The 14,613-nt window shown below is 45.7% G+C and overlaps 1 protein-coding gene across 1 annotated transcript in view; it reads left to right on the top strand.

Moving 5' to 3' along the window:
* The window catches only part of LOC124719722 (U4/U6 small nuclear ribonucleoprotein Prp31-like), a 156,805-nt gene that overhangs the window by 34,503 nt on the left and 107,689 nt on the right, over positions 1-14,613 (top strand). The gene's annotated exons all lie outside the window — the stretch shown is intronic.

Raw genomic sequence — 14,613 nt, 5'->3', positions numbered from 1 at the left:
GGGACACTGTTGCTCCTGGGGTATCGGCGAGGACCATTCGCAACCGTCTCCATGAAGCTGGGCTACGGTCCCGCACACCGTTAGGCCGTCTTCCGCTCACGCCCCAACATCGTGCAGCCCGTCCCCAGTGGTGTCGCGACAGGCGTTAATGGAGGGACGAATGGAGACGTGTCGTCTTCAGCGATGAGAGTCGCTTCTGCCTTGGTGCCAATGATGGTCGTATGCGTGTTTGGCGCCGTGCAGGTGAGCGCCACAATCAGGACTGCATACGACCGAGGCACACAGGGCCAACACCCGGCATCATGGTGTGGGGAGCGATCTCCTACACTGGCCGTACACCACTGGTGATCGTCGAGGGGACACTGAATAGTGCACGGTACATCCAAACCGTCATCGAACCCATCGTTCTACCATTCCTAGATCGGCAAGGGAACTTGCTGTTCCAACAGGACAATGCACGTCCGCATGTATCCCGTGCCACCCAACGTGCTCTAGAAGGTGTAAGTCAACTACCCTGGCCAGCAAGATCTCCGGATCTGTCCCCTATTGAGCATGTTTGGGACTGGATGAAGCGTCGTCTCACGCAGTCTGCACGTCCAGCACGAACGCTGGTCCAACTGAGGCGCCAGGTGGAAATGGCATGGCAAGCCGTTCCACAGGACTACATCCAGCATCTCTACGATCGTCTCCATGGGAGAATAGCAGCCTGCATTGCTGCGAAAGGTGGATATACACTGTACTAGTGCCGACATTGTGCATGCTCTGTTGCCTGTGTCTATGTGCCTGTGGTTCTGTCAGTGTGATCATGTGATGTATCTGACCCCAGGAATGTGTCAATAAAGTTTCTCCTTCCTGGGACAATGAATTCACGGTGTTCTTATTTCAATTTCCAGGAGTGTATTTGACATATCAACTTCGACAAAGAAATATGATAGTGTAATACCGGCCTTAGACGTTCACAACTGTGTATTAATTATGCAGTGGATCACATTCAGCATCTTCCATACATGTATTTCTCACCATAGTTTCCATGGAGAGTAAATGGCAAGTCCACTTCAGCTCTTCGTTTGTGTAATTTCACTGCATTTCCTTTGTACGTACATGGACTACTTTCATCTGTGGCACCATGCACTTGCTGCAGTGATTGACATGTATCACCATACCGGACCTTGATCGCCGATGAATTTCAGTATGTTTCGTATGTTCACTTTTCCGAAAACTGGAGCAAAGTGTTGTTCTTCGTTGGTGCAAATAGCAAGCGGGGCAGACACTTGGAACTGGTATTGTGGCTGCGTTTCGCTTGTCTGTAGTACAAGGGGCGTTTGAAAAGTCCGTGCAAAATAAAAACTACTTACATGTTTGGGGTAAACCGTTTTCATTTTTCGACATAGACTCCTTTTAGACATATACACTTCGTCCAACGCTGTTTTAATTTGTTGATCCCTTCCGAATAATAAGAATTGTCCAAGTCTGTAAAATTGCTATTAGTTGCAGCAATCATCTCCTCGTTTGAATAAAATCTTTATCCCGCCAGCCATTTCTTCAAATTGGGGAACAAATAGTAGTCTGAGGGAGCCAAGTCTGGAGAATAGGGGGGATGTGAAACGAGTTTGACTCCTATTTCCAATAATTTTGCGACCACAACTGCTGAGGTGTGTGCTGGTGCATTGTCGTGATGGAAAAGCACTTTTTTGCGGTCTAGTCGGCGGCATTTTTCTTGCAGCTCGCTTTTCAGACGGTCCAATAACGATGAATAATATGCACCTGTGATAGTTATACCCTTTTCCAAATAGTCAATGAGGATTATCCCTTGCGAATCCCAAAAGACAGTCGCCATAACGTTTCTGGCCGAAGGACTGGTCTTCACCTTTTTTGGAAACCCATTGTTTAGATTGTTGTTTGGTCTCAGGGCTATAGTAATGTATCCATGTTTCATCCACAGTGACGAAATGATGCGTAAAGTCCTGCAGATTCTTCCTGAACAGCTGCAAACCATCCTTGCAACGCTTCACTGTATTTCTTCTTTGGTCAAGCATGATCAATTGCGGATAGCTTTCTCATGTCCAAATATTTATGCTAAACATTGTGTACCCGTTCATTCGAAATGCCCACAGCTCTATCAATCTCATGCACCTTAACTCTTCTCCCATCCATTACCATATCATGGATTTTGTCCACAGGGCGCCCAGGACGTTCAGCGTCACTTGTGCCCATATGGCCGCGCCGAAAATTTTGAAACCACTTATAAACTGTTCTAATTGAAGAGTTCCAGAGTCACCGTAATATTTCTGTTTAGACTCCTGAGACTTTTTGCCTTTCATAAAGTAATATCTAATCACCACACAAAATTCTTCTTGGTCCATTTTTTGACAATCACTTGACTTTCTTGATTCACACGAGTGCCAAACACAAAGAAATAGACCAATATGGCCGAAACTTGGTGTGCACTCTTTCCAAAGATGCTACTAACTAAACGTGACCTCGATAAGCGCCGACGGTGCCATCTCTCGGACTTTGCACGGACTTTTCAAACGCTCCTCGTATGCTGCCGCCTGTAAGGCATTCCTAACCTCGCAGGTGACAGCACTGCCTACTTACAGAACAATGGCGCGAAATGTCGATTTTTAAATACTCTTCTGTTATCTATGTCAAGGACACTATATGCGGCTTGCAAACTGGACAGACCATACCCTAGAATAAGACAGGCTCCAGATCAGCAATACGTAGTAAACGATACAGATACAACACAGACTCTGACTTGGATGCTGTATCACACACGGGAAATGAAGCAAGATACACATACAAACATAGTAAAAGTAAGCTAAGATTTTCCAGCACTAAATGGAATCAGTCTATCTCCCTATGCACTTGGTTCTTATACCATTTCATAATATGTGACATTTCTTCTTCTTTTGCTGCATCAGGTATGATTGGTTCGAACTTTTACCGAGCCATCGCACCTGATGCAGCAGACTATGACGTTTTAAAGCAACTCGCAATCTCCGCTGTTACCGTTAGTTGGAAAACACATTGAAACATACTTTATCAATATATTATTAATCAAGTATTAGCAGAGCCAAGACCACATTTGTAACATGAATATGAACCTGGTATCTGTTCTTTTGGACACGTCCGGAAGAACAGATACCACCTTCATACAGATAAGGCTTACCGGCCAATGATCTTCTTCAGTGCGGATGCACTCACATTGCTCAAACTCTTACAGAAATCGGTTGACTGACTGCTGCGAGTAATGAGTGTAGTGGGCAGGGTCACTAAAAATGTAGTGTGTGGACAGTTAGTTGGAGGTGTGGGTCTCGTGGGGAGCGTGCCAGAAATAAGTCCCTGCAGTCGCACTGCCCTCTGTGTCCTCGATGGCTCAGTCGGATGGAGTGCCACGTAAGCGGGAGATCCCGGGTTTGATCCCGGGTTTGGGTCCTGGACTGGGCACATATTTTCAACTGTCCCCATTGATGTTTATCAACGCGTGTAAGTAGCTAATGGTCTGGATTTCATTGCAATTTCACATTTGTGACAGGTCCATACCACACACACAGAATGTTTAAAGGAAAGAATAAGCATGTCACTCGGCCAACAGCGGCCTCCTGCAGACCGACGCTTAAGGCACACCAAATCGACATCGAGAGAGTGTCCCTGTCATATGGCACTCGCGGTGTATACGCTGAAATTAAATGTAAAAAATACGGCTTCTTTAGTGGGCGTCGCCCTACTGCAGTGTCACACATGACGAATAATTAGGAAAACAGTAGAACGTCTGTGTAGGGCCATGTTTTTACCTACGATTGTCACTTGGCTGAATGTGTATAAGGCTGTGTGGCATCGTGCAAACACACATATATAATCAAAGTAGCTGTGTATCTCTAACAAAGACGACGTTTGTCCTCACATCGGTGACGATTAATACGATTTCGCCCCATGGGGGGGTGGGGGGGGCTCGAACCACGAACCTTTCTGTTAAAAGCCGAACGCGCTAGCCCATTGCGCCACGGAAGCTGTCGTTTCCACTACCTTCTGCTCTGTTTATCAATGCAACTCGTATACCTTCTGCAGGTATCTCTCAGAATGGTAGCATCTGCTTACGCCTCTTCACGTGGATCACGTGCATACACACTGTAGCGAGGCTCATAAACCAATGACATCGCCAAGCACGACATTTTATTACAAAATGCATACAAAACAGTGTTCAGCCTACGTATTAAGAAAACCTCTGAGGCAAGTAGAATACCTGTCATAGGCTGTAGAGCTTCCCTTTCATTCAGTGTAGTGCCATGTGTTAGATGCTGCTCGAGCTTATTCTTTCCTTTCTTATTATTCTCATCTCTTATTTCTTTGATTCAGCACAATTTTAATTTAAAATACATCCACAACCTATTACATCTCTTATTTATTATCATTATATAAGCTAGCAACAAATTTAAACAAAGCTGCATGCATACATTCGCACTTTTTTAGACTTCTATTCTTTTATGCTATCGTTTTGTAAAATTCTCAAAAAATGTACTACTAATGAAACAGTAAAACTGAATTTGTGCGATGTAACATGTAAAATTACAAAATGTATGACTTGCTATATAATAAGAGGCAGAGAGTCTTTACTTCCAAAATAAATAAAGCAATGTTATGGTATGTTAACCGAGGACCTAGAAACGACGGAGACGCTCCGTCCCCGCCGCAGCCGCAGTGGTCCACAACCCCACGACGACTACCCCAGTCCACTTCACCCCTCCGCCGCCCCACACCGAACCCAGGGTTATTGTGCGGTTCGGTCCCCGGTGGACCCCCCAGGGAACGTCTCACACCAGACGAGTGTAACCCCAAATGTTTGCGTGGTAGAGTAATTCTGGTGTACGTGTACGTGGAGACAGTGTTTGCGCAGCTATCGCCGACACAGTGTAGCTGAGGCGGAATAAATGGAACCAGCCAGCATTCTTCAAGGCAGATGGAAAACCGCCTAACAACCATCCACAGACTGGCCGGCTCACCGGACCCTGACACAGATCCGCCGGGCGGATTCGTGCCAGGGACCAGGCGCTCCTTCCCGCCCGGAAAACCGTGCGTTTGACGGCACGGCCAACCGGGCGGGCAATGAAGCCCTACTAATATCATAGATGGGAAAGCAACTCTTGTCTGTTTCGCTTTCACGACTATACCGCTGAACCGCTTTTGATAGGTTTGATATGGAGATTGCTTGAACTCTAAGGAAGACTAGAGGCTACTTAAAAAGTTGTATCTTTTTTAGTATTGTAAACATTTTTAAATATGGTTTACGTGAGTGGCATGCAGGTGACGTTGCTACGATGGTCTCCGACCGTTAGTGTCTATAGATTTTTCCATGGCTGTGCAAATCTAAGAGTTTGTCCGTTTCACGATAATTCCCGCAAACGTGACGCCATTCTGACGTGACGCCCAATATCAACGACAGCATGAACGGCTGTGGACTTTCATTAGCATTCGATACAAGTCTCACACAAGATTCCATGCGGGCGCACCTGAGATTCACAAAAACACGTCATTCTTGGAATGATTTACTATAATTATTGTTATTAGCCGGCCGCTGTGACCGAGCGGTTCTAGGCGCTTCAGTCCGGAACGAAGCGGCTGCTACGGTCGCAGGTTCGAATCCTGCATCGGGCATGGATGTGTGTGTGTTGTCCTTAGGTTAGTTAGGATTAAGTAGTTCTAAGTTCTAGGGGACTGATGACCTCAGATGTTGTTTTCGTGTTATTAGAGTCATTTGAACCATTTTTTGAATTATTGTTATAGTAAAATGTCATGTAATCGTTTATCGACGGCCGGCTGGACTGGCCGTGCGGTTCTAGGAGCTATACAGTCTGGAGCCGAGCGACCGCTACGGTTTCAGGTTCGAATCCTGCCTCGGGCATGGATGTGTGTGATGTTCTTAGGTTGGTTAGGTTTAATTAGTTCTAAGTTGTAGGCGACTGATGACCTCAGTAGTTAAGTCGCATAGTGCTCAGAGCCATTTGAGCCATTTATCGACGGTTAAAGCCTTCATATAAGAGTGCTCTCTTAGGAGTAGTTGTTGTCGTGAGTAATTTAGAAATTAAGAATGAAACACGCTTGTTTTGTTATCTGCAGTTTGCCGCTTCAAGATAACAGGGCATTGAAAATTTATCACAAACATGTCACCACTGTCATTAAATCTCAGTTAATAACGTATCAACGATATAACCGTTCAAGAGAGAATAAGATAACAAAGACACGAGACATAAATGGCACAATGAAGTGTAAGTATATTGGATAAAGTTGTAGTTCATGGAGTCGAAAAATGTGGGTTCGTATCCTGCCAGATGCATTTTTTTTTTCGTGTTATTAGAGTTCTTAACATGGTCCGGGACTATCTTATGAATGTAACAATGATATGCGACATTCGATGTTATTTACGTACCATTGATTTGAGAACGAAAGAGGAAATAAATATTTGTCGATTTCCGAGTGTGTGGTTAGCCAGCAACCTAAGAGTACAGCTTTAAATGCCACAACTAAAACGAACTAAAGTAAAATTCTTGTTTATTCTTCTCACAAACATTTCTTTATTTCCGTATTTTTGGCGAATTCCGCGTGTATAGTTAGGCAGGAACCTAAGAGGACAGCTTAAATTGCTGGGAGTGAATCGAGGAGCAATAACATTCATATTGTTCCTTGTCACAAAGTCGACAGCCGATCTTGCGGTCGTCAATATTCCGCGTGACATCAAAATGACGTCACGTTTGCGGGAATTATTGTGAAACGATCTTTACCCCAAATTCAATGTTGATTGAAGTGTTGAGTGCTATTGACAAGGGATTTTAAATTGATTCCGTATTTCTGGATTTCCAGAACGCTTTTGACACTGTCCCACACAAGCGGCTTGTAGTGAAATTGCGTCCTTATGGAATATCGTCAGTTATGTGACTGGATTTGTGATTTCCTGTCAGAGAGGTCACAGTTCGTAGCAATTTACGGAAAGTTATCGAGTAAAACAGAAGTGATTTCTGGCGTACCCCAGGGTTGTGATATAGGCCCTTTACTGTTCCTTATCTATATAAACGAGTTGGGAGACAATCTGAGCAGCCGTCTTAGGTTGTTTGCAGATGACGCTGTCATTTACCGGCTAGTAAAGTATCTAAAGATAACAACAAATTGCAAAACGATTTAGAAAAGATATCTGTCTGGTGCAAAAATTTGCTATTGATCCTAAATAATGAAAAGTGTGAAGTGATGCACATGAGTGCTAAAACTAATGTGTTAAACTTCGGTTACGCGATAAATCAGTCAAATCTAAAGGCCGTAAATAACTAAATGCCTAAGAATTAGAATTACGAACAACTTAAAATGGAAGGAAGACGTAGAAAATATTGTGGGAAACGCTAACCAAAGCCTGCGTTTTATTGGCAGGACACTTAGAAATTGTAACAGATGTACCAAATATACTGCCTACACTACGCTTGTCCGTCCTCTTTTAGAGTATTGTTGTACGGTCTGGGATCCTTACCAGATAGGATTAAAGCCGTCGGCACATGGACCGTGCTGTCGAACGTCAACGTGGAGCGTGCCAAGTTCAACGTGCTGCTGAACGCTCAGGGACGATGCGACTCGTACACACGGTACGTGGGCCCCAACGTGGTATACGCAACCGCAACACACTCCAGCGGCAGTTGAGGGACGTTTCTAGTTCGTAAATTACACTGTTTACTAAACGGACACGCATAAAAATTTGCACGTTAGCTCTATTAAAACGCACATTTCCACCAGTGTCCACGAAAAGGAAAGTACCATGTCCAATCAAAAAGGATACAGTCTTATAAAAGTTGCAATAGTTCTCCACATAAGATAAATATTATTTCATCATTCCCACATTTCAGTAAAACCCTAAGGTCATTCTTACTTGATCACTGTTCCTACCCAGTAGCAGAATCTTTAAAATACGTGAATTACGAAACGTAAACGTAAAAGGAAAAGGGAGCAAAATAGATTTATACAAGAAGCGCAAGCTATCCTGTAGATAAAGCCAATCGAACAAACTCACTCCTCAAAGAACAGGTGAACTTATATTTACATAACATCAAATACACTACTCGTCATTAAAATTGCCACACCACGAAGATGACGTGCTACAGGAAGAAGATGCTCTGATATGCAAATGATTAGCTTTTCAGAGCATTCACACAAGGTTGCTGCCGGTGGCGAAGCCTACAACGTGCTGACATGAGGAAAGTTTCCAACCGATTTCTCATACACAAACAGCAGTTGACCGGCGTTTCCTGGTGAAACTTTGTTGTGATGCCTCGTGTCAGGAGGAGAAATGCGTACCATCACGTTTCTGACTTTGATAAGGCTCGGATTGTAGCCTATCGCGATTGCGGTTTATCGTATCGCGAGATTGCTGATCGCGTTGGTCGAGATCTAAGTACTGTTAGCAGAGTATGGAATCGGTGGGTTCAGGAGGGTAATACGGAACGCCGTGCTGGATCCCAACGGCCTCGTATCACTAGCAGTCGAGATGACAGGCATCTTATCCGCACGGCTGTAACGGATCGTGCAGCCACGTCTCGATCTCTGAGCCAACAGATGGGGACGTTTGCAAGACAACAACCATCTACACGAACAGTTCGACGACGTTTGCAGCAGCACGGACTATCAGCTCGGAGACCGTGGCTGCTGTTACCCTTGACGCTACATCACAAACAGGAGCGCCTGCGATGGTGTACTTGACGACGAACCTGGTTGCACGAAAGGCAAAACGTCATTTTTCGGATGAATCCAGGTTCTCTTTACAGCATCATGATCGTCGCATCCGTGTTTGGCGACATCGCGGTAAACGCGCATTGGAAGCATGTATTCGTTAGGTTAGGTTTACGTTAGTGTGTTAACGTCGCGTCGACAACGCGGTCATTAGAGACGGAGCGCAAGCTCGGGTTAGGGAAGGATTGGGAAGGAAATCGGCCGTATCCTTTCAAAGGAACCGTCCCGGCATTTGCCTGAAACGATTTAGGGAAATCACGGAAAACCTAAATCAGGATGGCTGGAGACGGGATTGAACCGTCGTCCTCCCGAATGCGAGTCCAGTGTGCTACCACTGCGCCACCTCGCTCGGTCGCGTGTATTCGCCATACTGGCGTTTCACCCGGCATGATGGTATGGGGTGCCATTGGTTACACGTCTCGGTCACCTCTTGTTCTCATTGACGGCACTTTGAACAGTGGACGTTACATTTCAGATGTGTTACGACCCGTGGCTCTACCCTTCATTCGATCCCTGTGAAACCCTACATTTCAGCAGGATAATGCACGACCGCGCTTGTTGCAGAGCCTGTACGGGCCTTTCTGGATACAGAAAATATTCGACTGTTACCCTGGCCAGTACATTCTCCAGATCTCTCACCAATTGAAAACGTGTGGTCAATGGTGGCTGAGCAGCTGGTCAGTCACTACTCTTGATGAACTGTGGTATCGTGTTGAAGCTGCATGGGCAGCTGTACCTGTACACGCCATCCGAGCTCTGTTTGACTCAATGCCCAGGCGTACCAAGGCCGTTATTACGGCCAGAGGTGGTTGTTCTGGGTACTGATTTCTCAGGATCTATGCACCCAAATTGCGTGAAAATGTAATCACATATCAGTTCTAGTATAATATATTTGTCCAACGAATACCCGTTTATCATTATTCTTGGTGTAGCAATTTTAATGGCCAGTAGAGTAGCTTTATACAAGTAGCGCAAGCTGCCCTGTAGTATAACAAACTGACTCCTCAAAAACGGGTGAACTTATATTTACATAACATCAAATATTACAGTATACACTTATATTAAACTAATAATAAAGCATTAGGACCTATTAAAAACGCGAACGTTAGGAAAAAATTTGACGCATCGAGACGCGAAAGACCACCACTGCAAGCATCATATTGAGCATCGTTCACGCTTCCCACCAATCTACATCGACAACGTATCCAGGGGGTCCTAGCATTTTCGCACTTTCTAAAAGTATTAATCGTAGTTATGTTACTAATTATAATTTAATTATAACAAATTGTACCAAGAACAGTGCGTTTTTGGTGGATTTCAGTGTGTTGTAGACTTCAAATGGCATACTCTCATAATAAGCAAGTTACAATAATTCTTTTGCCACGAATATTATGTTTCTTATTATTTTATTGCAGTGAATCACACAGTTAACAACGGGTTTTCGAGTGATTCTCAATTTGCTGGTGCTCAGAAACGGCATATATACGTATAGCGTTGAACTGAATGTCAATATGGCGCCTCGCAGCTTTGTGCTGAAGGGAGATGGCGTGCACGTGACGTAGATGGCGTCGTGCCATCCCATTGGTCAACGCTCAGACGCACGCTCAGAATATCTGACATGCTACATATCGCTATGCACGTTCGGAAAGACTCCCGAATGTGCTATTCCACGCCATGACGTCAGAAACTCGGCACGCTCAACGCTCAACGTTCGGATGGACGGTCCGTGTGCCGACGGCTTTACGGAGTGCGTCGAGAAAGTTCAAAAAACAGCAGCACGTTTTGTATTATCGTGCAGTATAGGAGAGAGTGTCACGGATACGATAAAGGATTTGCAATGGACGTCATTACCGGAAAGACTTTCTCGTTGCGGCGGAATCTCCTCAAGAAGCCGCGGGAGGTAGCCGCGCGGTCTGGGCGCCTTGCCACAGTTCGCGCGGCTCTCCCTGTCGGAGATTCTAGTCCTCTCTCGGGCATGGGTGTTTGTGTGCGTGTGTGTGTGTGTGTGTGTGTGTGTGTGTGTGTGTGTGTGTGTTGTCCTTAGCGTAAGTTAGATTAAGTAGTGTGTAAGCCCAGCGATCGATGACCTCAGCAGTTTGGTCCCACAGTGCGACGGCGCGGTTACCTTCGTCCTTCACCTGCGCCTACCTGTGAACTCGTCGCAGCAGATCGCCGGTAGGAAAGCCGAGCAGGAACCTACCGTACTGAAACTCGCACCAGGCTGCATACAACGTAACTATTCTAATCATTGGGAAAAGGTCTTAATTTTGAGTGAAAGTTGAATACTGGCAAAACTTCGGTATATTCTGAACCTTGAGGTGTACACGTTCACTGCCAAGCCCATGCTAATCCTAACACAGTAATGCACAAACCCTTTAATTCACGTTAGCAAGTTTATGGTAACGTATTTCCGGAAATCTGAACAGCTCCTAAGCACGGATTATTTTTAAAAGAAAATATTCGCCATACTACACTCATGCTCATAAATTAAGGATAATTGCAGAATGTGGTGCTACACAACGTGGCACTACACAAAACTGGTGCTAATAGCATAGGCACATAGGGAACGCACACGACACAGATCTGTAAGCCCACAGTATTGGTGATAAGTTGAGAAAAGCGTCCCGAAACACATGTGGTACAAAAGCCACTGTTTCCTGCGCATGTACCCCGACATCAGTATGGGATATGATCACCATGCACTCGTACACAGGCTGCACAACGGATTGCCATACTCTGGATCAGATTGGCGAGCAGCTGCTGGGGTATAGCCTCTCATTCTTGCACCAGTGCCTGTCTGAGCTCCTGAAGAAGGTGGGACCCACTGTACCCCTGAAAAGGCGGACGTACTGGTGCAAAATGACATCCAGATGCACCTGACCTGTTACAGTTCCTCTGTCAAAGACATGCAGTGGTGTACACGCACCAATCATAATCCCACCCCATACCATCAAACCACGACCTCCATACAGGTCAAATGGCTCTGAGCACTATGGGACTTAACATCTGAGGTCATCAGTCCCTCAGAACTTAGAACTACTTAAACCTAACTAACCTAAAGACATCACACACATCCATGCCCGAGGCAGGATTCGAACCTGCGAACGTAGCGGTCGCACGGTTCCAGACTGAAGCGCCTAGAACCGCTCGGCCACACCGGCCGGCAAGGAGATTAAGGGGTTGGTATCTGGTTCCTGGTTCACACCAGATGAAAGGCCGGCGAGAATCACTGTTCAGACTGTACCTGAACTCGTCTGTGAGCATAACCTGGGACCACTGTTCGAATGACCATGTACTGTGTTCTTGACACCAGGCGTTACGGGCTCTTCTGTTATCAGAGGTCAGTGGAATGCACCTTGCAGGTCTCCGGGCGAATAAACCGTGTGTGTTCAGTCGTCTGCAGACTGTGTGGCTGGAGACAACTGTTCCAGCGGCTGCGGTAAGGTCCCGAGCAAGGCTACCTGCAGTACTCCGTGGCCATCTGTGGGCACTGGTGGTGAGATATCGGTCTCCTTGTGATGTTGTACACTGTGGACGTACTGTAGCGCCTGGACACGTTTCCTGTCTGCTGGAATCGTTGCCATAATCTTGAGATCACAGTTTGTGGCACACGGAGCGCCCGTGCTACGACCTGCTGTGTTTGACCAGCCTCCAGTCGCCCTAGTAGTCTACCCCTCATAACGTCATCAATATGTGTTCTCTGAGCCATTTTCAACACACAGTGACCATTAGCACGACTGAAAACGTCTGCACACTTCTACATCTACATCTACATTTATACTCCGCAAGCCACCCAACGGTGTGTGGTTGGTTGGTTGGTTGGTTTGGGGAAGGAGACCAGACAGCGTGGTCATCGATCTCATAGGATTAGGGAAGGATGGGGAAGGAAGTCAACGGTGTGTGGCGGAGGGCACTTTACGTGCCACTGTCGTTACCTCCCTTTCCTGTTCCGCGTATGGTTTGCGGGAAGAACGACTGTCTGAAAGCCTCCTTGCGCGCTCGGATCTCTCTAATTTTACACTCGTGATCTCCTCGGGATGTATAGGTAGGGGGAAGCAATATATTCGATACCTCATCCAGAAACGCACCCTCTCGAAACCTGGCGAGCAAGCTACACCGCGATGCAGAGCGCCTCTCTTGCAGAGTCTGCCACTTGAGTTTGTTAAACATCTCCGTAACGCTATCACGCTTACCAAATAACCCTGTGACGAAACGCGCCGCTCTTCTTTGGATCTTCTCTATCTCCTCTTTCAACCCGACCTCGTACGGATCCCACACTGATGAGCAATACTCAAGTATAAGTCGAACGAGTGTTTTGTAAGCCACCTCCTTTGTTGATGGACTACATTTTCTAAGGACTCTCCCAATGAATCTCAACCTGGCACCCGTCTTACCAACAATTAATGTTATATGATCATTCCACTTCAAATCGTTCCGTACGCATACTCCCAGAAATTTTACAGAAGTAACTGCTACCAGTGTTTGTTCCGCTGTCATATAATCATACAATAAAGGATCCTTCTTTCTATATATTCGCAATACTTTACATTTGTCTGTGTTAAGGGTCAGTTGCCACTCCCTGCACCAAGGGACTATCCGCTGCAGGCCTTCCTGCATTTCGCTTCAATTTTCTAATGCTGCAACTTCTCTGTACTCTACAGCATCATCCGTGAAAAGCGGCATGGAACTTCCGACACTATCTACTAGGTTATTTATATACATTGTGAAAAGCAATGGTCCCATAACACTCCCCTGTGGCACGCCAGAGGTTACTTTAACGTCTGTAGACGTCTCTCCACTGAGAACAACATGCTGTGTTCTGTTTGCTAAAAACTCTTCAATCCAGCCACACAACTGGTCTCATATTCCGTAGGCTCTTACTTTGTTTATCAAGCGACAGTGCGGAACTGTATCGAACGCCTTCCGGAAGTCAAGGAAAATGGCATCTACCTGGGAGCCTGTATCTAATATTTTCTGGTTCTCATGAACAAATAAAGCGAGTTGGGTCTCACACGATCGCTGTTTCCAGAATCCGTGTTGATTCCTACAGAGTAGAATCTGGGTTTCCAGAAATGACATGACACGCGAGCAAAAAACATGTTCTAAAATTCTACAACAGATCGTTGTCAGAGATATAGGCCTATAGTTTTGCACATCTGCTCGACGACCATTCTTGAAAGCTGGAACTACTTGTGCTCTTTTCCAATCATTTGGAACCTTCCGTTCCTCTAGAGACTTGCGGTACACGGCTGTTAGAAGGGGGGCAAGTTCTTTCGCGTACTATGTGTAGAATCGAATTGGTATCCCGTCAGGTCCAGTGGACTTCCCTCTGTTGAGTGATTTCAGTTGCTTTCCTATTCCTTGGACACTTACTCGCTGCACCGTACTCTGACATGCACCAACACACCTCTGCGTATGTGGACTGCTGCCAGCGCCACCGTGCGACGACCGCAGGTCAAATGCACCGCACGGTCATACCCCGAGGTGATTTAAACCCGCAAACCGCGCACCAGAGCGTTGTTTCACCATGTATCAGCTTTATCCTTAATTTATGAGCATGAGTGTATTAAATTTACCGGTGTGTAATGCACTCAAGTTTTTAGTCACCGATCTGCTCAATATGCCAGTCGGAAATACTGTCTTTTCTCATACACAAATTTAATTAAGAAATCCGCACACTGAAAAAAAAAACCACACCGGAATAAATATTCCTTCACTTTAAAATACCTTTGAAAGATGTAGCACAACTAAACCCGGCAAATTATATAACTTCCTTCGGAGCTCATACTACAGACGACCGAACCATGGAAAGGTTGGGCTCAGGCTCCCTTAGCCTGCTGTACGCACTCT

Source organism: Schistocerca piceifrons, chromosome 11 (assembly GCF_021461385.2).
Source record: "Schistocerca piceifrons isolate TAMUIC-IGC-003096 chromosome 11, iqSchPice1.1, whole genome shotgun sequence".
NCBI lineage: Eukaryota > Metazoa > Arthropoda > Insecta > Orthoptera > Acrididae > Schistocerca > Schistocerca piceifrons.
This window is presented reverse-complemented; position numbering and strand designations above follow the sequence as displayed.